Source organism: Phalacrocorax aristotelis, unplaced genomic scaffold (genome assembly GCF_949628215.1).
Source record: "Phalacrocorax aristotelis unplaced genomic scaffold, bGulAri2.1 scaffold_50, whole genome shotgun sequence".
Lineage (NCBI taxonomy): Eukaryota > Metazoa > Chordata > Aves > Suliformes > Phalacrocoracidae > Phalacrocorax > Phalacrocorax aristotelis.
Window position 1 is genome coordinate 44,398 of NW_027441151.1, and position 22,311 is coordinate 66,708.

A 22,311-nucleotide genomic window follows, 5' to 3' on the forward strand; every position below is an offset into this window, starting at 1 on the left:
ACTTTTTCTTCCACTCAGTTGTAGTCGTAACAAGCCTTCACAAAAAAAGGGAAGCTTTAGATTCCTACCCAGCTTCACGCTAAAGGGATTTTTCCTCTCTCAGCAGAACGTCAGCTGCCACCATTTCACTATAGTCACCCTTTTTCTGCCATGGAAGTACGAGACAGATGGAAAGAATCCATAGTGGTCTGCAGTACAAGGTACGTATGCGACGTGTGCCTGCGTTTTCCCTAAGGTATTTGTAGTATGGACTTTAAAGTTAACATAAAGAATGTACCAACTCTCTTTCTGTAGTTTTTCTATGAAATATTTTAACACAAAGACTAAAAAGGTCTGTTCTGGAGCGTGTTATGCCTGTGCAAAGCTTGCTTCCCTCCATTTGTTTTCTCCTCCTGAAAGCATAATCGTGTTAAAAGAGAAGCTGCAGCCTGAGCATTCACATGCCATTCAGGGAGTCGGACAGATGCCACCTGAGACTTACCTGCTGGGGCCGGAGTCCCTTTGCAGCAGGCAGCTCCACTGGGCGGACGGGTACCCCTTTTCGACTCCTTGCTCACACACACTCCCTCTTGGGCACTTTTTCTCCTCTCGGGCTCGACCCTGGGTTTCCCTGAAGCACGGTCTCAACACGATGTGTGCCAGGCAAGTTTTTTGAGTGATACAGCAGTGAAGAGCAGCTTGAGGTGGGTGCCCCTGGAGAGGGACCCGGAAAAAAGGAACCTCTGGGCAATTATACCCTTACAATCTAAGTTCCCCTCCCCTCACCCGATGGTTCGGTCCAATAGCGATATTTGGGTCTGGGGTCTCCTTGTTCCTGATTGGATCCTTTCTCTGTCTCCAGGCAGGACATCCCTTTTCTTATCTTAATGGATGCGGCTTCTGCTGAAGGTTGTGGCTACCTTGTCTGGTTCGCACTGGTTCCGGGGCCTTCCTTCACGTAGCTAAGTAAACGTTCAGTGTGTGGTCAGCATATCCACGTGAAAGTTCCCAGTTTGTGGCCTTAAGGCTTTAGCAAGCCTCGCTACTGACACCACGTATTGGATTCCATTTGAGCTAGGATGTGACTTCTACAGTCGTCTGTTTCTGTGTGCTTACTACTAAATGATACTGTGAAAATAATTTTGTACTAAAAGAGGAAAGAAACTGTTAGTAAGAGTTCAGATGTTTAGAAGAAACAGACTTTGTTTTCACGTGTCCTGGTTTCGGCTGGGATAGGGTTAATGTTCTTTCTAGTAGCTGGTACACTGCTGTGTTTTGGATTTAGTATGAGGATGATGTTGATAACGCTGATGTTTTAGTTGTTGCTAAGTAATGCTTACACTAGTTAAGGACTTTTCAGCTGCCCGTGCTCTGCCAGGTGCACAAGAAGCTGGGAGGGGGCACAGCCGAGACAGCTGACTCCAACTGGCCAAAGGGATGTTCCATGCCACATGGCATCGTGCTCAGTATGTAAACCATGGGGAGCTGGCTGGGGAGGAGCAATTGCTGCTCGGGGACAGGCTGGGTGTCGGTTGGCAGGTGGTGAGCGGTTGCATCGCTTGTTTTTCCTGGCTTTTGTCCTGTTTCCCCCTCTGCCCCCCTCCCCCCTTGTTTTCCTTTTCATTTAAAATTTATTATTATTATTTCAATTATTAAAGTGTTCTTAACCCACAAGTTTCCTTACTTTTGCCCTTCAGATCATCTCCCCCATCCCACTAGGGGTGGAGGGGGTGAGCGAGCGGCTTTGTGGTGTTTAGCTGCCTGCCAGGTTAAACTACGACGTCATGATAAAAGCTTTATGCTTTTTCATTCAATAAGTTCTTTAAATACCTTATGGTAGGACTCAAAAACCTTACTGAGATACTAGCGTCTAAAAAGTAATCAAGGTCAAAGAGGAGATGTGGACAAGATAGGACAAATCGGCGTCGCTTCAGCATGTTGTTTTCCAGGCTTTCCCAAGAAGCATTAGCAGCCTTGTAACTAGTGACGGTGCGTCCTGATGTGGTTTTGGTGAGTTACTGCTTCAGTAGCGTGCTTCTTCCGTAACCTACAGCGTGCAGTTTTTGGTTCAGTCGGAAAGTGATTTTTCAGACTGGAAATCTTTCTCATTCAAAGAAGTTGCATTTTATAAACTTCCATCAGAGCGAGTCTTCAGAGAGATGATGTACTTTGCAGTAGTCGTCATCAGCCTTGTCACTCATCACAAGACTTTCAGTCATCAGAAGACTTATCGCTCCCTTTAAGAAAAAAAAAAAGTCAATTTCCTTCCAAAGACCCAAGTGCAGCACATCTTCCAAAAGGTGATGGCATTGCTGGTCTTTGTTTCTCAGTTGTAACAGTCGAGGTATCATAAAATATGTTCCTCTGTGTGCTTCAGTACAAGCAAATACATTAGCAAATCGGCCAGTCCTTTTTGGTAGCCTTATGTATTGTACAACTGCGGATAGGATTCCCCCCCGCCGCCAAAGTAAAACCACATGGGGGAGCTCTTATCTCACTGATTTTTTTTTTTAAATCCTAAATCAAGCTTTAAAAAAAAGGTGAAATTGATGATTTACAAACTGATTTGCATTCTTTAAACTGTAACTGCCAAATAGCTATAGTGTATGATTTATTAGGTGTATTTAAGCAGTTAGGTATTTAATGAGAGAGGCGACTGAATATTTTGGGGTTTTTTTCCCATGATGTTTTGAGGGACTGTTGTAAAGTACATTATTTCAGTCTCGCTTTCAATGGTGCGTTTCCCTGGCAGTTCAGCAGCACCTCTTGGGCAGGGCAGCTGGGCGGACGTCCCTCCCAACTCCATAACACGCAAAAGCCCCCTAGTCAAATTACTGCTATTTTAGAGGTAGATAATCTAATGGTGTGCATTAACAACTGTGCAAGTTAAATTATTGCAAAAGGAAAATGGTATGTTTTTATAGCTTAGGTATTTTTATTGAATGTGTATAAACACACGCACACCTTTTTAGCATAGAGTGAACTACTGAGATTTGTTCTTTATTTTTTATTTTACTCTTTAAAGTTTGACACTTCATTTTTGGCTTTATTGACCAAGTAAGCAAGATGTGCAGCAGGGACAGTGCTGTAGCTGTTGTGGCGGATCTGTAAGTGTGGATTCTGATTACGGTACACCCTTATCCTGCAGCCTCACAGGGTTATCTCACCGCAGCGGTGCTGTAAGGAATGGATGGGACTTCTTCTGACACCAGCAGGAGTGTTTAGTTTTATGTGAAGAATCTGTTCAAAATGGTATCAATTAGTCTTAATACTACGTTTATCTGTTCAAATCACACTAGCTTTTAAAGGATGTGTTGTACTTGCAGCTGACCTGTTTACCTAGAATACTCGGGCTCAATTTACTTCCTACCCCTTATTCTCACTGAATTCCGGCATTTTCTTCTGTTCTATTCTTTCAATATGCTAAAATGTAGTTTGGGATTTGTGTCTTTCAGATGTCTTGTAGGTGTCTTGTGATGTTCAATGGATACCCCCCAGCTCAGGTTTGCCTGCTGGTCGTTAAGCATACTGAAGACAAAATACAGCTTGGGATTGCTGTTTTTCAGATGTCTTCTAAGTGTCTCGTGATGCTCAAGAGGCTGTCGAGGGAAAGGGGTGCGAGACGGGGATCGGTGCGGGCAGGCTGTGGCATCGGGCAGCATCTCAGGAGGTGCCTTTTCGCTTGGCTTTTTGCAGGTGCCGCTGGCAGGCTCGGAGCGGTGCTGCCGCACGCCTATGAGAGGTCTGAGAAGGTGGGGCAGCGGCCAGCATCTAAGACCAGAGAATGCTGTGGTCCGTCGTCGAGCTCTTCAGTTTTGTAGGTAACACGTGGGCCGTCTTTGGAACGGCGTATGAGCATTAGAAGTGAGCTGGGTAGTAATGAGGAAGTCACGGGGCGGTGATTTCTCACGAGCGTAACGGTAGTTTACTGTGTGTTGATACGTTTGGTGCCACAAGCGATGACGGAAGCGGGGTGTGATGCTGGGATCTGTGCAGAGCAGGTGAGCCGATGGGCATGTTCGTTTTGATGAGGGGGGTCCTCTGGAAGAGATCTGTGTTGACCTGTGTGATACTTATTGCTGGCCCTGGTGGGCTTTTTTTTTCACACATGATGAAGAGGCACCTGGCCACTGCAAGAATATCCTGGTTAGCTGGTGTGTTTCTTGTTGTGAAAGGATTCATAATCTGGCCCATCTGAAAGCCCCGCAGTGTGACTTTGGTTAGGAAGAGATTTTGAAGAATTGAGATATTTCTTATTCAGTGAGGTTGCATTCTATGAACTTGCCATCAGAGTGCATCTTAGAGACGATGTCTTTGTCAGTAGAACTCATCAGCACAAGACTTGCCAAGTATTGCTTTTTTTTTAAAGATAAAAAAATCCATGGTCCTTGCGGAGATCCAAGCACAGCACATACTCCAAAGGTTGATGGCATTGGTAGTGCTTGGGTTCTCAGTTGTAACAGTCAAGATACCATAAAATGCGGTTCGCCTGCATGCTTCGGTACAGCCGAACGCATTAGCAGGTCTGCCGGTCCTTCTTGGTAGCCCCGTGTATTGCAACACAGGGGATTTGATTTGTGTGGTTTTTTGTTGTGGTATTTTTTCCCCCCAAAAACAGTAAAACCGTATCGGGGATCTCTTCACTCACCGATTCTTCTGTCATAAATGAAAGTTTAAAAAAAAGCTAACAGCGTCTGATTTATGATGTGACTTGCGCTGTTTCAGCTGTAACTGCCAAGCAGATGTAGGGTACGATTTGTTAGGTGTACTTAAGCAGGCAGGTATTTGTTGTAAATATTTAATGAGGGGCGACTGAATGTTGTGGGGGGGTGTTTCCTGCCGGTATTTTGAGGGAGCGCTCTTAAGTATTTTATTTCAGTCTCGCTTTCGACGCGCGTTTCCCTGGCAGTTCAGCAGCATCTCTTGGGCGGGGCAGCCGGGCGGACGTCCCTCCCGACTCCGTAACACGCCAAAACCCCCCAGTCACGTTGCTGCTGTGTATTTTGGAGGTAGATAATCTTATGGCGGGCGTGAACGGCTGTGCGAGTTGAATGAACGCAGAAGGAAAATGGAAAGCTTTTAGAGCCTAGACGCTCATATTGGATGTGCGTAAACACGCGCCCGCCTTCTCAGCACAAAGTGAATTACTGAGATTTATTCTTAATTTTTTACGTTACTCTTTCAAGTTTGACACGCTTCACTTCAGGCTTCGTGGAGCCAGGCAGCAAGACGTGCGGCGGCAGGGCGAGGGCTGTAGCTGCTGCGGTGGGTCTGTAAGCGGAGGTTCCGGTTCCGGTACAACTTTGCCCCGCAGCCTCACGGGGTTATCTCCCCGCAGCGGTGCCGTAAGGAAGGGATGAGACGTTTTCCAGCACCAGCCAGAGCGTTCAGTGTTACGCGAAGGATCTGTTCAAAATGGTATCGGTTAGTCTTAATACCGTTTTCAAGCGTTCCAATCACTCTAGCTTTTAAAGGATGTGTTGTGTTTTGACGTGACCCGTTTGCCTGGAATCTTGCTGCGGCTCAATTTCCTTCCTACCCCTTATGCTGACTGAGCTCCTCCATTTTCTTCTGTGCTATTTTATTAACGTGCTGAAATATAGTTTGGGATTTCTGTTTTTCAGATGTCGTCTAAGTGTCTCGTGATGCTCAAGAGATGCCTGCCAGTCGTTAAGCGTGGTGAAGGTAAGGGGCCATCCCTCGGCCTGGAGGCTCCTGGCTCTGTCTCCAGCGGGTGCCCCGCAGGTGCGGCCGCGAGGGCTGCCCGGTGGGGAGAGTCGGGGCCCCCAGGGACCGGGGCTGTTTGTCACCCCGGGGAGCCCGTCCCAGTGCGGGAACATGTCCGAGCGGAGCCCGAGAGAGACGTGACACCGTCCTCTGGCACGCTCCTGCTCTGCCGTGGGGCAGCCGCCAGCCTGCGGACAGGGGCTGGGGGGGCTGCAGCTGTTTGGGGGGCTGCCCCACCTTTTAGATTTTAGCAGAGCTCCCCCTTTTCTGGGGGGTGTGGGAGGGGTGTGCGTGTACCTTTGTAAATGGCACTATTAAAGTAATGAGCTGCAGGTTGGGGCAGATTCCCTTGTTTAGTGCCCTTCTTGGGGGTGAATAAAATTGGGGGAGTCCTGGGGGGGGGTGTGATGATGTCATGTGGGGTGCCCCGGTGTCACTGGGGGAGCTGATAATGCGTCAGAGGAACAGGTGAGTGGGGGCCTGAAAATTCAGGGAGGCTATTACAAAAACCTCTTATTTTATATATATTGAAATGTAATATTAATTTATAGGTGTATAAAGGGATTTTAAAATAAGAACTTATCTCTCCTATATTATATAGCGGATTTCAAGATACAAAAATTCTACATCGAGATACAGGGTTTTAAAACACAAAAGTAACTCGACTGTCTATATATCTAAATCAAAAAATAAAGGAGTTTAAAATGAAGAAAAAGGATAGATGAAGGAATTCAAAGCAGAAGAAAGTCTGACTAGAGCGAGCATCTACGCTTAGTGTGTGTTACATAGTCTAAGTAGATGTGTAATCTAAATAGAGGTTATATAGAGTGAAATAAGCCGAGGTATAACTGTAAGTAGATGTCTAAATAGAGAAGTCGAAAAAGATTGAAGTGTCAAAGGGTAAGTAAGCAGATAGCTAGCCTAAATAGCTGTTTTATGTACGTGTTAATATGGAAGTCTAAACAGGTATGTGTAAAGAGATATTCTGTGTAAGTGTAAATAGCCTAAATAGGTGTAAGTGTAAATATAATAGCTAAGTCTAAACAGGTATTGTATGTAAATGTAAAATAGATAGTATATATAAAATATAGATGTACTCCGTAAGGATGTGTAAGTAGACACATAGTGCAAATGTCTATGCTATGTAAGGTTTTAAAATGCAAAGAAACCACGTTGATAGAGATGTTTATAGAGAAGATTTAAAAATTAGACACACAGCCCACCCCCCAATCAACTGAAGGCACAAAAGCGCTTTCAAATGCTGCCCCTTCCCCGTTCTCCTTCTCCCATCCCAATTTGGGGCCGATTCCCCCAAATGGGGACTTTCCCCTCTGGGGCTGCGTAGGCAGCCTGGGAGCTGCTGCCAGGGCAGACAAACACCCCAAAGCCCCCGAGTCTGGGTCTGCAATTGGGGGGTGAAAAACCCCAAACAGACAAAACACCCAAACAGGTTTTGGGGAAAGAAAACAATTGGGGGCTCCTGGGGAAGCCCACTCCTGCTGGGTTTGTGCAGCTGGAAAGGAGGGGGGGAAAAAAAAGGCGGGGGGGGGGTGGGGGTGGGGGTGGGGTAGAACCCCACTAACCATTCTCATGCACAAAACCAGGAGCAAAAATCACCGATTTCTGTGTTGTGGAAAGGGCCAAAGAGACCCAGAAGTGAACCGTATGGAAAAGCAAAAAAAGCCAAAGGAACAAACCCCCAAAAACCCCAACAACAAAAAAAGACAAGCCATCCAAACAGAAATCACCAACACCAAACTACCGCCCCAAAAACCCCAAATTGGGGAAAATTTGGGGTGAAACACCGGCAGTTTGAGGGGCATTGCTGGGGCTTATCTGGAATGGATTCTCCGGAGTGGGTCAGTTATCTGGAGCGGATCATCTGCTGCAGGTTAGCTCTGCAGCTCCTGCCTGCTTGTCTCTCCTCAGTGCTCACCTGCACCTGTGCTCGGATGGGGCAGCTGAGGGAAGGTGCTGCCATCCCCCCAGCCCCGGCGGACCGCCCCTCAGCTGTGTCCTCTGTCAGGGAGCGTCGTCATCTCTCCTGCCTCCCAGAGCGTGTCCTGTAGTGGCAGACGCGCGGGCTTTTCCCTGCACGCGCATACGGGAAGGGAAGGGAAGGGAAGGGAAGCACAGTGAGAGCTGGGCTTGTCAAAGAGTAATGGGGGTGGTGGGAAGCGTAGCTAGAACCGGAGAGCTACAGCGCAAAAGCGAAGCGGACGGGACACAAAAGTAAAATGGTGCACAGGAATGCTGAGGAGAGAACTCCCGCAGCACACAGGAAATCAGTGTCAGAATCTATTGTCTTCTGACGGCCAAATTAAAAATAATGGCACGCTTTGCAACGCTAAGCTCGCTCTAATCGTCTGAACTGTTTCTTTCCAACCCCCACCGCCCCCAGCACACCGCTCAGCCTCCTCAGCCTGAAATGCCTTGTTTTCCTTCTTTTTTTTTTTTTTTATGACAGGGCAACTTCTGTTCCCGAGGTGGTGCCTACGGTACAGCTATCTCTTCGAAGACAGTTTGGTTTAGGTCAGAGAATGTTGAGCCTGGACTGAATCAGCCTCTGTTTCTATTTCTGGAAATCGTCGGTCCTGTGCATCAAGCCCGGAAAAAAGGAAATATGAACCAAAGGACGTGGGGCCTGCAGGGCTAGGAAATTATTTGAGAAGAGGTTCAGTGGGGAAATGACTCTTTGTCTGTGGGGCGTCCAGGCAAGCAACCCAGCTGCTAGAAAGCGGCGCTGTCCCCAGGATGGCCTCGGCGGTCCCGTTGGAGTCGGGGCAACAAGGACAAGGCAGGGTGAAGCATCTGGCCTGCCGCGTGGAACGTGACTGTACAAAGCACGTGTGATGCACTGCAAGTTTACTTGTTTAAACTGTGAGTTAAAGAAGGTGTGCGGTTGCTTTGTAAACAGCCGACGCTCTAAAGCTACACCCATCTAATTGCTAGCTGTATTAAATCTATCGTATTGCTGTTTCTGCATTAAAAAATAAAAAAGAAAAAAACCAACACACCTATGTAAGCACTTCTAAGTACAATGGAAAACCACTGTTTAACGCGTGGCATGTGTGGGTTGTTTTTTTGGGGTGGGAGGGTGGGGTGTATGACAAAAACCTGCGAGAGACACACGCACATACGCACATGTCATGTTTAGCGCTCACCTAAACCCAAAAAAGAAAATCCACTCTTTATTTTGCAGCATTAGCATTAGCTTCCAGCGCACAGCCTAAGCGCGTACCTCTGCTCTCACCGTCTGCTCCCTCTTCAACCGTGTGTGGCTGTCATCAGCTTGCACAGGCTTTGCTCGTGCAAGTTTCCGCGACAGCTTACGAGAAGGCAGGGAAACAAACCCAGCAAGACGCGTAGTGCCTTCCTCTATGGGCTCCGTCCAGCCTTTGTTAAAATGAGCAGAAAAGAAATCTGCTGCTGCCTTTACCCTGACTGACTCTTACAGAGAGCATCTGACTTGACCCGCAGCAAAGCGATGCCCCAGGCAGCAGCACGTATTGGCGCGGACCGCGGTTTCACCCACCTGTTTTACTGCGCCGGTCCTTTCCCACGGCCGATGCCGCAGATGTGGCGCGCCCCACCCCCAAACCTCTTTACGAGGGTTCCCTGGGCTCTGCAAGTCGCCTGCTGGACGTGTTGCTGATTCAGGCACGGGCAAAGTCAGCTTCTTCGCTGGCCTCGGGCCAGGGCAGCCACGTACTCGAGGGAAACTCAGAATATCTCCAGCGAGATCTCACCGGGAGGCTGGGACCTCGTCAGTAGGGGAGAAAGCCAAGCGACTGACACTGAAAGGGAGCTCTTTGCTAGGCTGTAGATCGTAAAGTTAACAAAGAAAACAAACCTGCCTTTTTAAAAATGCCCTCTTTTGAGTCTGCCACATTTGATACGGATTTTTTAAATTGCAGGGTATATCTCCTACAGGCCTCATGCAAAGGGAAGTGAGTACCTCTGGCTCTCAGGACAAGGGGGTCCCTCAGGAGCCCAGGCGCTCACGCCAGCCGGCATCTGGCACAGCACAGGGCAGGAGCTTTGGCAGTAGTACGTGAGCTGAGAATGAGAGTTAGGCAGCACTGCGCGCTTCTCCTGTGAGCCGCCGAGGCTCGCGCGCTGTACCTTCCACAAATAAAAGGCCAGAAGAGTCAGCATTTCTGCTAGTTCCAGCCTCATCCGTACCCTCGTCGGTGTAGCTGTAAGCAAGCGTCCCGTAGCGACTGGGAGCGTGGCAGCTGGGCTTCCTGCGCTGCCTTAGGTTGTGCCCTTGGAGAGACCCTTCTCCGAGCCCCGTGAGCCCCGGGGTGGGTGGGCTGCGGTGCCGTTCAACGCTGAATAGGCACGAAGGCCTGTAAACAAAATGTATTTATATCGCACCCATACCCGGCAGCCAACCGCCGCTTTATTTACGTATTCTGCACCTCCTGCCGACGCTTTTAAACTTAGCCGATATTGCCGCAGTTTTCACTGACGGGGCAGGGGGCTGCCACGCTGCAGGGGGAGTGTCTGGGTGTCTCCCACGGACACAGACGTCCTCAGCTGGGTAGGGACAGGGTGAGAGCTGGAACAACTCTGCTGACATGTAAGGGCCGTCCCAGGGCAAGGCTCCTGGGTCTGGGGGCTGAAAGGCGAGCCGCGCTGGGTGGTTGGTGTGGGAGTTGTGGAGCAAGTAGGGGGAAAAAAAACCAACAAGAAAAAACCATCCAAATGTTTCACAGCAGGTAGAAAGCTAGGCAGAAAGCAAACTGAATGCTGTAAAGACAAAAGCCGAAAGCCGGCTATGGACTGTACGAAAAGAGTCAGTGCCACGGAAGGAGGTTATTTCTTCAACTGACCATAGGAGGCTTTTTGTGAGAAAACACAACACCTCTTCTTTCTGCTACAGCGCGGCACCGCAGCAGTAATGGGCCAGAGCGTGCGAGCGCCTTTGGCAGGATCGGTAACGGCCGGGGCACGGCCGAACGGCCAGCCCACCTTCCGCACAAGGAAAACACCATTCCCCTGGAACGCCACGCAGACCCAGGACAGGTAAGGCGGAGGCCGAGCCCAGGCGCCCCCATTGCCAAGGACCACCTTGGCCTTGCAGCGTCTCACGCTTCAGGGTGTTTTGCAGGCCGTGGCTAAGCTCAGGCCCCCTGCTCGTGGCGGCCCCCGGTCCCCCGGCGCCGGTCGGGCCCCAGCCCCCAGCGCGGTGCGGCGCAGGGCAGTGACCCAGCAGGGCGGCCCCCCGGGCCCCAGCCCCCCCCCCCCGCCTGGGGCCAGGCCCCGCGGCCGCCGGCCCCTTCCTCCTCTGCCCGCTCCCGTCGCAGACGGCTCGGTATGTGTCACGAGCGGCAGCCCCGTTCAGCAGCTCTCGGAGGGCGCGCGGCTGTGCCCGGCCGTGACCGGGGCCCGCAGGGGTTTCCCGCTCGCTCCGAGAAGGCGCTGGCCCCGAGCCGGCGCGTCCCGCCCCGCCCCGCCCCGCCCGGCCCTCGGCGCCCTCGCGAGCTGAGCGCGGCCCGGCCAGCAGGGGGCGCTGGCGCTCACCGGCTGGGCGCGGGGGCGGTCCGGCGCGGGGGCGGGGCCGGTGGGGGCCGCTCCTTCCGGCCGCCCTTTAAGGGCCGCCCCGCGGGGCTCGGGCTTCCGGTGGCGCGTGCGCGTCGGAGCGGGGGCGGGAGCGGTGCGTGTGGAGGCCGAAGGGCCGGTGCGTGTGGCGGCCGGGTCGCGAGGCGTCCCTGTGCGGTGCCGGGGCCCCTCTGCGGCCCGGCGTGGGAAGCCCGCGGCCGGCGGAGCCTGCTCGGAGCTGGGCGGGGAGCGCCGCGGCGGTCCGGCCGCCGGCAGCCATCCCCTGCGGTGGCCGGCAGCCCCTCGGGACGCCTGGAGGCCTGGCGGTGCCCGAGCCTCGCCTGCGGCAGCCGCCTGAGAGAGCAGCGCGGCCGTGTCCGGGGGCCGGAGAGCGCTGGTGGGTGAGTTCGGGCAGCGGGGGGCGGGTGTGTGTCTCCGGGCGGGGCCGGGGGGCTCCGTGCCCCGCAGAGGAGCCCCGGTCGGGCATCGTTCGCTTCCGAACAATGCAGGTCTGTCCCTGGTTATTTTCTGTGTACAGTGTTTCGGGCCACCTGAAAGCCTTTGGCCGGGTAGGTTTGGTGCGGGGCGATGGCAGGTGTGGACCCTGAAAGATCTCGGGTGGGGGGCGTGGGAGGTATTTCTTGCCTTAAAACTCTGAGCCCACCTCGTGTGTCATGTCGTGTTATCATGTCGTGAGTCTCGTGACTGTGGCAAATGGCTGAGTCGGGCGTTTTCTGATAACTAACTTCTGAACGTGTGCGTGTGTAGGCACGGGGAGATTTGTGCAGGGTGACGGAGCCCCTTGTGCTTCTGTGCTAATGTCTACCTGTTCTAGACCTCCAGTGTTGGAAAGCCTTTGTTTAGTGCCTAGTTGTGGCTGCGTAAGTGCTGTTGCGCCTGCAGCTGTGCTCGCAGGGATGCTGGGTGGCTCCGCATCAAACCGGCCGCCGGGCGGCCGGGTTGTGCCGCAGAGCATGCCGGGAGCTGTAGTCCTTGCGGCTGCCGGGCGGCCGGGTTGTGCCGCAGAGCATGCCGGGAGCTGTATTCCTGGCGCAGTGGCTGCCGGCCCTGTCACGTGGTTCGCCGGGCGTGGCGGGAGGCGCGGTCTTCCGGCGCTCGGGTGCCGGGCGGCCGTGGCGCGTACGGTACGCGAGGTGTATTTTTGGGGTTGGCTTCGTGTTGATTACTGGGGGCTTGCGGGTGCGGCCGCTTCCCGAGAAGCGGTGAGTTCCCCGGGAGCTGACAGAAGGGAAGAGGGAAAGGAGGAGGACGATGACCTTTTCCCCGTGCCCAGGGCGCAGATGATGGCCGCGTCCCCGGCCCACCGGAGGTCCCGCTCAGCCTCCCCTGGCCCCCCTTGCCCCGTGCGCCTGCCCCCAGCTCCGGCACCTCCCCATAAGCGTGCTGCATAGCCTTAGGCCGCCCCCAGGCCCTGTCGTGAAGGCAGCAAGCCGTCCCTCAAGCGCACTGGATTCCCCCTTGGTGCAGGGGCCCTTAGCAGTAGCGTGGGGAGGGAGCGGTGTGTCCAGAAGCCCCTGCGGAAGGAGAGGCTTTGGCCAGGGTCGATCGACGGTAATGACGGTCGCTGTTTCTTCTTTCCCTCTCCCAGAGACCGTGCTGAGGACGTGGTTGTCTGTCCTTCCCCCGGGGATGCCGTTGCCTGCGGCCGTCTCAGGCTCGCGTGGCTTCTCTCTGCCCGTCCTCGCCGTCCTCGCAGCGCAGGGCCGAAAAGGGATAGACAAAGCCCTTCCCGGCTGCGGACAGGAGCTGCCTCGGCTGAAGCTGGAGACGCCAACGAAAGGTAAAGAAGAAGAAACTGAAGGTGCTCTGGCTGCCAGCTGCCTTCCTGCCGCAGGCAAGAGAGAGCCTGTCCATGCAGGTGGGGGAGGAAGGATCCCCCTTCATAGCCCGCAGCGGGCCAGGCCACCAACGTGCACCGTAGGGTCTGTACGCGTAACCCGGAGTTGGGTACGGGCGTGTAGTGCACGAGCGAGCTAGGCTACGTGCCTAGGAAGCCTCATCTGGTAAGAGCTGTAAGACACCCACGTATTCTCTTCAGGTGGAGGACGGCCTAGAGTCTGGAGCTGCAGAAGAGGCAGGGAGGAGAGGAGGGGAAAGAAGCATCTGAACGGCTAAATTGTGCCAGCAGCGCTGAGAGCGAGAGTCGCGGTGAGTCCTGGGCCACTGGGGCCCCGTTGCCTCTCTTGTGCGTCCTGGGCCCTCCCTGTCTCTCCCCCGGCCCCCTCTCTTTCCTTACCTGCTGCAAAATTTACTTTTTTTTTTGCGCCCTCCCCCCCCCGCACCTTCTTTCTCCATCTCGCTCTGAGTGTCTCCCTGCCTCCCCGTCTTTTCAGTCCTCCCTCTCTCTGTCCTGTAGCCTGTGGCTCCTTTTTCTTTCTCCGCCTCTCTCTGGCTGGCTCTGGCTCCGTTTTTTTTTTTATTCCTCCTGCTCTGTCCTGTAGCCTGTCGGTGTTTTGTTGTTCTCTGGCTCTCTTGATCTGACTCCCTGTGTTACCGAAAAACGCGTTAAAATCGGAAACGACTCCTCAACACCAATTTAGTATTAAAGAGCAGGCATTCTTTATTCGCGGCGCCGGATGCACGGGGGATCGCTCCTCCTGGCGTGCGTACCTCACGCACCTTTCCCGTACAATTTGTAGATCAATGTTTTACGTACTCATACATAGTCATTATTGTCCTGTCTGCTGATTGGTACAAACTTGCTCGTTCCGTATGTAAATCGCTGCGCAGGCTCGGTTGTCCTCTTCCGTTGTTCTCTTCTGTTACTTGGGTCGGTGGTGGTCTGTGAGTCGGTGGTCGCGATCTCCCCCTGCCGGAATTACCTTTTAGCTTCTCGGCTCTTACTCTTGGCAGTCTTGGCTAGTTTTCTCAGTCCGCTAAGCGAAACCGCGTTTTGTCATCCTTTTCTGACAGAAGCATGTTGTCTGTTGTTCTGCTGACATTAACGATCGCCTAGGCACTAAAATGCAGATCGACAGGTGCGCTGATTGGTACGCTCCATGTTCCCGTAATGGAACACCGTCTCTGGTTGGTTGATTTCATCGCTTTGGTTACACCTGTTCCTGTTGTTCAGTTTCTTCTTTTTTGGCTTTGTGTGATTCTGTTTTTCTCTGCCTCGCTTTTCCCAGCTCCCCGTCCCTCACTTTTAATGCCCGTTATCCTTCACCAGCACACTCTCCCTTGGTTCCCATCCTCGTTTCTGAATTCCTCCTGCTTTGCCACGTAGCCCGTGACTTTTTTCTTAATCTCTCTCTGTCTGCCTCAACGCTCCCCCCGTGCTTTTTAATTTGTCTTCTCTGCTCTGTACCCTGCTACTGTTCTTGCCTTTCTGAGTTCTTCTCTGTCCAGCTCCCTTTCCCTATTCATGAATTCCTGTTCTTCCTGCAGCCACCGCTGTTCCCTGTGACCTCCATCTCTCTCTGTCCAGCTCCCTGTCCCTAGGTTTTAATTCCTGCCTCTGCCCGCTGTAGCCTGTCTAGATGTTTCTCTCGGCCTCTCTCTCTGTCCGGCTCCCTCTCTCTGTGTTCTAATTCCACGTTCTCTGTCACGTGGACCCGTGCTATTTGTTTGTCCTCATCTCTCTCTGTCCAGCTCCTTGCTGCGATGTTTTATTTCCTCATTTCTTCCCTCTCTGTCTTTGTAGCCCATTGCTGTTGGTTTGTGTTTTTTTTTTTTTCCACTTGTTTCTTCATGTGTCTCTGTCTGCCTCCCAGTCCCTGATCTTTAATTCCTCCTTCCCTGTAGGCCGCTGTTCCTTTTTTCCATTCTACATTGTGTTCTCTTTGGTCTCGTGTTCTTATTCATTGATTCCCTCCTCGCTGCCCTGTGGCTTGTCCCCATTTTATTGTTGCTTCTCTCTCCCTCTCTCTGGCTTCTTGCCCCTGTTTTTAAAATTCCTCCCTCTCTTCTCTCTTCCCTGTAGGCCGTGTGATCTTTAGCCTTTCTCCATGTCTTTCTGCCCATCTCTCTGTGTCTATTCATTAATTCTTCCCTCTCTGCCCTGTAGCCTGTAGCTTCTGTCCTTTCTCCATCTTGCTGTCCCTGGCTCCCCCGTGACCCTATGCTAGAATTGTTTCTCTCTTCTCTCCGTACGCATTGCGATTCCTTTTGCTCTCTGTCTCCCTTTGGTTTTTTTCTTTTTTTTTTTTCTGGCTCCCTGTCCCTAATTCTTAATTCTCTGCCTTCTCGTGCCCCATGGTTTGTTCTGTGGGGTTCTCTCGCGGTTCCCTCGCAGTTCCCTCCAGTCCATACTGGGCTATATTGGTCTAGTCCATACTGGGCTATATTGGTCTGTCCAGGCTTCCTCCCACTTCTTTCCCAGTGCCTCACAGTAGGTCCCGGTTCCGTCCATGGGATGAACTGTGAGGGAACTGTGAGGGAACTGTGAGGGAACTGTGAGGGAACTGTGAGGGAACTGTGAGGGAACTGTGAGGGAACTGTGAGGGAACTGTGAGGGAACTGTGAGGGAACTGTGAGGGAACTGTGAGGGAACTGTGAGGGAACTGTGAGGGAACTGTGAGGGAACTGTGGGGGAACTGTGGGGGAACTGTGGGGGAACTGTGGGGGAACTGTGGGGGAACTGTGAGGGAACTGTGGGGGAACTGTGGGGGAACTGTGGGGGAACTGTGGGGGAACTGTGAGGGAACTGTGAGGGAACTGTGAGGGAACTGTGAGGGAACTGTGAGGGAACTGTGAGTAGGGGGGCGGCCCCCCGGGCCCCAGCCCCCCCCCCCCCCGCCTGGGGCCAGGGCGCCGCGGCCGCCGGCCCCTTCCTCCTCTGCCCGCTCCCGTCGCAGACGGCTCGGTATGTGTCACGAGCGGCAGCCCCGTTCAGCAGCTCTCGGAGGGCGCGCGGCTCTGCCCGGCCGTGACCGGGGCCCGCAGGGGTTTCCCGCTCGCCCCGAGAAGGCGCTGGCCCCGAGCCGGCGCGTCCCGCCCCGCCCGGCCCTCGGCGCCCTCGCGAGCTGAGCGCGGCCCGGCCAGCAGGGGGCGCTGGCGCTCACCGGCTGGGCGCGGTGGCGGGGCCGGTGGGGGCCGTTCCTTCCGGCCGCCCTTTAAGGGCCGCCCCGCGGGGCTCGGGCTTCCGGTGGCGCGTGCGCGTCGGAGCGGGGGCGGGAGCGGTGCGTGTGGAGGCCGAAGGGCCGGTGCGTGTGGCGGCCGGGTCGCGAGGCGTCCCTGTGCGGTGCCGGGGCCCCTCTGCGGCCCGGCGTGGGAAGCCCGCGGCCGGCGGAGCCTGCTCGGAGCTGGGCGGGGAGCGCCGCGGCGGTCCGGCCGCCGGCAGCCATCCCCTGCGGTGGCCGGCAGCCCCTCGGGACGCCTGGAGGCCTGGCGGTGCCCGAGCCTCGCCTGCGGCAGCCGCCTGAGAGAGCAGCGCGGCCGTGTCCGGGGGCCGGAGAGCGCTGGTGGGTGAGTTCGGGCAGCGGGGGGCGGGTGTGTGTCTCCGGGCGGGGCCGGGGGGCTCCGTGCCCCGCAGAGGAGCCCCGGTCGGGCATCGTTCGCTTCCGAACAATGCAGGTCTGTCCCTGGTTATTTTCTGTGTACAGTGTTTCGGGCCACCTGAAAGCCTTTGGCCGGGTAGGTTTGGTGCGGGGCGATGGCAGGTGTGGACCCTGAAAGATCTCGGGTGGGGGGCGTGGGAGGTATTTCTTGCCTTAAAACTCTGAGCCCACCTCGTGTGTCATGTCGTGTTATCATGTCGTGAGTCTCGTGACTGTGGCAAATGGCTGAGTCGGGCGTTTTCTGATAACTAACTTCTGAACGTGTGCGTGTGTAGGCACGGGGAGATTTGTGCAGGGTGACGGAGCCCCTTGTGCTTCTGTGCTAATGTCTACCTGTTCTAGACCTCCAGTGTTGGAAAGCCTTTGTTTAGTGCCTGGTTGTGGCTGCGTAACTGCTGTTGCGCCTGCAGCTGTGCTCGCAGGGATGCTGGGTGGCTCCGCATCAAACCGGCCGCCGGGCGGCCGGGTTGTGCCGCAGAGCATGCTGGGAGCTGTAGTCCTTGCGGCTGCCGGGCGGCCGGGTTGTGCCGCAGAGCATGCCGGGAGCTGTAGTCCTTGCGGCTGCCGGGCGGCCGGGTTGTGCCGCAGAGCATGCCGGGAGCTGTATTCCTGGCGCAGTGGCTGCCGGCCCTGTCACGTGGTTCGCCGGGCATGGCGGGAGGCGCGGTCTTCCGGCGCTCGGGTGCCGGGCGGCCGTGGCGCGTACGGTACGCGAGGTGTATTTTTGGGGTTGGCTTCGTGTTGATTACTGGGGGCTTGCGGGTGCGGCCGCTTCCCGAGAAGCGGTGAGTTCCCCGGGAGCTGACAGAAGGGAAGAGGGAAAGGAGGAGGACGATGACCTTTTCCCCGTGCCCAGGGCGCAGATGATGGCCGCCTCCCCGGCCCACCGGAGGTCCCGCTCAGCCTCCCCTGGCCCCCCTTGCCCTGTGCGCCTGCCCCCAGCTCCGGCACCTCCCCATAAGCGTGCAGCATAGCCTTAGGCCGCCCCCAGGCCCTGTCGTGAAGGCAGCAAGCCGTCCCTCAAGCGCACTGGATTCCCCCTTGGCGCAGGGGCCCTTAGCAGTAGCGTGGGGAGGGAGCGGTGTGTCCAGAAGCCCCTGCGGAAGGAGAGACTTTGGCCAGGGTCGATCGATGGTAATGACGGTCGCTGTTTCTTCTTTCCCTCTCCCAGAGACCGTGCTGAGGACGTGGTTGTCTGTCCTTCCCCCGGGGATGCCGTTGCCTGCGGCCGTCTCAGGCTCGCGTGGCTTCTCTCTGCCCGTCCTCGCCGTCCTCGCAGCGCAGGGCCGAAAAGGGATAGACAAAGCCCTTCCCGGCTGCGGACAGGAGCTGCCTCGGCTGAAGCTGGAGACGCCAACGAAAGGTAAAGAAGAAGAAACTGAAGGTGCTCTGGCTGCCAGCTGCCTTCCTGCCGCAGGCAAGAGAGAGCCTGTCCATGCAGGTGGGGGAGGAAGGATCCCCCTTCATAGCCCGCAGCGGGCCAGGCCACCAACGTGCACCGTAGGGTCTGTACGCGTAACCCGGAGTTGGGTACGGGCGTGTAGTGCACGAGCAAGCTAGGCTACGTGCCTAGGAAGCCTCATCTGGTAAGAGCTGTAAGACACCCACGTATTCTCTTCAGGTGGAGGACGGCCTAGAGTCTGGAGCTGCAGAAGAGGCAGGGAGGAGAGGAGGGGAAAGAAGCATCTGAACGGCTAAATTGTGCCAGCAGCGCTGAGAGCGAGAGTCGCGGTGAGTCCTGGGCCACTGGGGCCCCGTTGCCTCTCTTGTACGTCCTGGGCCCTCCCTGTCTCTCCCCCGGCCCCCTCTCTTTCCTTACCTGCTGCAAAATTATTTTTTTTTGCGCCCCCCCCGCACCTTCTTTCTCCATCTCGCTCTGAGTGTCTCCCTGCCTCCCCGTCTTTTCAGTCCTCCCTCTCTCTGTCCTGTAGCCTGTGGCTCCTTTTTCTTTCTCTGCCTGGCTCTGGCTCCGTTTTTTTTTTTTTTTATTCCTCCTGCTCTGTCCTGTAGCCTGTCGGTGTTTTGTTGTTCTCTGGCTCTCTTGATCTGACTCCCTGTGTTACCGAAAAACGCGTTAAAATCGGAAACGACTCCTCAACACCAATTTAGTATTAAAGAGCAGGCATTCTATATTCACGGCGCCGGATGCACGGGGGATCGCTCCTCCTGGCGTGCGTACCTCACGCACCTTTCCCGTACAATTTATAGATGAAAATTTCACATACTCATACATAGTCATTATTGTCTTGTCTAGTGATGGGTACAAACTTGCTCGTTCCCTATGTCAGTCACTGCGCAGGCTCGGTTGTCCTCCCAGTACAGTGCGGGGAACGGGGACGTACAGTGCGGGGAACGGGGACGTACAGTGCGGGGAACGGGGACGTACCAGGATCTACTGGGTTGTACTGGGAGGGAACTGGGACGTACTGGGAGGCTCCACAATGTCCTGGGATGTCCTGGGATGTATTGTGGAGGAACTAGGATGTACAGGCTTGTACTGGGTTGTACCGGGTGGAACTGGCAGGAATTTGGGATGTACCAGGATGTACTGGGATGTACTGGGAGGGAACTGTTATGTACTGGGAAGGAACTGGTAGGGAACTGGGACGTACTGGGATGTGCTGGGAGGGAACTGTGAAGTACTGGGATGTACTGGGAGGGAACTGGGATGTACTGGGTGGAAAGTGTTGGGAATTGGGATTTAATGGGAGGGAACTGGGACGGACTGGGAGTGAACTGGGATGTAGTGGGACATACTGGGAGGGAACTGGGATGTACTGGGGTGTACTGGGAGGGGACTGTTATGTACCGAGGGGGAACTGGGATGTACTGGGAGTGAACTGTGAAGTACTGGGATGTACTTAGAGGGAAGTGGGAGGGAACTTGGATGTAGTGGGAGAGAACTGGGATTTACTTGGAGGAAAGTGTCATGTACTGGGCTGTACTGGAATGGAACTGGGAGTGAACTGTGTGTGAACTGTGAGGGAACTGGGATGTACTGTGAGGGAACTGGGATGTACTGGGATGTACTGGGACAGACTGGGAGGGATCTGGGATGTACTGGGATGTACTGGGATGCACTGGTAGGGAACTGGGATGTACTGGGAGGACACTGGAATGTCCCAGTTGACACCAACTTCCCTCCCAGTGCCTCCCAGTATATCCCAGTCTCCTCCCAGTACATCCCAGTAAATCCCAGTTTGCTCCCAGTACATCCCAGTACATCGCAGTACATTCCAGTTCCGTGCCTGTACATCCCAATACATCCCCGTTCCATGCCAGTACATCCCAGTTCCCTACCAGTTCATCCCCGTACATCCCAATTCCCTCCCGGTTCACTACCACTTCTTTCCCAGTGCCTCCCAATACATCCCAGTTCCGTCCAATTACATCCCAGTATATCCCAGTTCCCTCCCAGTACATCCCAGTTCCCTCCCAGTACTGGGAGGGAACTGGGATGTACTGGGAGGCACTACAATGTGCGGGGATGCCCTGGGATGTACTGTGGAGGAACTAGGATGTACAGGCTTGTACTGGGTTGTACCGGGTGGAACTGGCAGGGATTTGGGATGTACCAGGATGTACTGGGATGTACTGGGATGTACTGGGAGGTAACTGTTATGTACTGGGAGTGAACTGGGAGGGAACTGGGATGTCCTGGGATGTACTGTGGAGGAACTAGGATGTACAGGCTTGTACTGGGTTGTACCGGGTGGAACTGGCAGGGATTTGGGATGTACCAGGATGTACTGGGATGTACTGGGAGGTAACTGTTATGTACTGGGAAGGAACAGGGAGGGAACTGGGATGTACTGGTAGGGAACTGGGATGTACTGTGAGGGAACTGGGACGTACTGTGAGGACACTGGGATGTACTGTTATGTACTGGGAGGGAAGTGTTATGTACTGAGGGGAACTGGGACGTACTGGGATGTACTGGGAGGGAACTGTGAAGTACTGGGATGTACTGGGAGTGAACTGGGAGGGAACTGCTATGTAGTAGGATGTACTGGGTGGGAACTGGTATGTACCAGGATGTACTGGGATGTACTGGGAGGGAACTGGAATGGAACTGGGAGTGAACTGTGTGTGAACTGGGATGTACTGTGAGGGAACTGGGATGTACTGGGAGGGACTGGGAGGGATCTGGGATGTACTGGGCTGCACTGGTAGGGAACTGGGATGTACTGGGAGGACACTGGAATGTCCCAGTTGACACCCACTTCCCTCCCAATGCCTCCCAGTATATCCCAGTTTCCTCCCAGTGAATCCCAGTTTCCTCCCAGTGAATCCCAGTTTCCTCCCAGTGAATCCCAGTTTCCTCCCAGTGAATCCCAGTTTCCTCCCAGTGAATCCCAGTTTCCTCCCAGTGAATCCCAGTTTCCTCCCAGTGAATCCCAGTTTCCTCCCAGTGAATCCCAGTTTCCTCCCAGTGAATCCCAGTTTCCTCCCAGTGAATCCCAGTTTCCTCCCAGTGAATCCCAGTTTCCTCCCAGTGAATCCCAGTACATCCCAGTTCGCTCCCAGTACATCCCAATACATCGCCGTACATTCCAGTTCCGTTCCTGTACATCCCAATACATCCCCGTTCCATGCCAGTACATCCCAGTTTCCTACCAGTTCATCCCCGTACATCCCAATTCCCTCCCGGTTCACTACCACTTCTTTCCCAGTGCCTCCCAATACATCCCAGATCCGTCCCATTACATCCCAGTACATCCCAGTTCCCTCCCAGTACATCCCAGATCCCTCCCAGTACTGGGAGGGAACTGGGATGTACTGGGAGGCTCTACAATGTGCGGGGATGCCCTGGGATGTACTGTGGAGGAACTAGGATGTACAGGCTTGTACTGGGTTGTACCGGGTGGAACTAGCAGGGATTTGAAATGTCCTAGGATCTACTGGGATGTACTGGGATGTACTGGGAGGTAACTGTTGTGTACTGGGAGGGAACTGGGATGTACTTGGAGGGAAATGGGAGAGAACTGAGATGTACTGGAGGGAACTGGAATGGAATAAGAGGGAACTAGGACGCACTGGTCGGAAACAGGGACGGAACTGGGAGGGAACTGGGACGTACTGGGAGGGAACTGGGACGTACTGGGAGGGAACTGGGACGTACTGGGAGGGAACTGGGACGTACTGGGAGGGAACTGGGACGTACTGGGAGGGAACTGTTGTGTACTGGGAGTGAACTGGGAGGGAACTGGTATGTAGTAGGATGTACTGGGAGGGAACTGGGATGTATTGGGACGGACTAGGAGGGAACTGGGACGGACTGGGATGCACTGGTAGGGAACTGGGATGTACTGGGAGGAAACTGGAATGTCCCAGTTGACACCCACTTTCCTCCCAGTTTCCTCCCAGTATATCCCAGTTACCTCCCAGTACATCCCAGTAAATCCCAGTTTGCTCCCAGTACATCGCAGTACATTCCAGTTCCGTTCCTGTACATCCCAATACATCCCCGTTCCATGCCAGTACATCCCAGTTTCCTACCAGTTCATCCCCGTACATCCCAATTCCCTCCCGGTTCGCT

At 54.4% G+C, this 22,311-nt stretch overlaps 1 long non-coding RNA gene across 1 annotated transcript; it reads left to right on the forward strand.

Moving 5' to 3' along the window:
• Positions 1-5,185: 5,185 nt before the first annotated feature.
• Positions 5,186-8,769, forward strand: LOC142050961 (uncharacterized). The gene is made up of 3 exons (XR_012658233.1): positions 5,186-5,403; positions 5,604-5,664; positions 8,174-8,769. It is a non-coding gene; the product is annotated as an uncharacterized LOC142050961 (long non-coding RNA).
• The last annotated feature ends 13,542 nt before the right edge of the window (positions 8,770-22,311 follow it).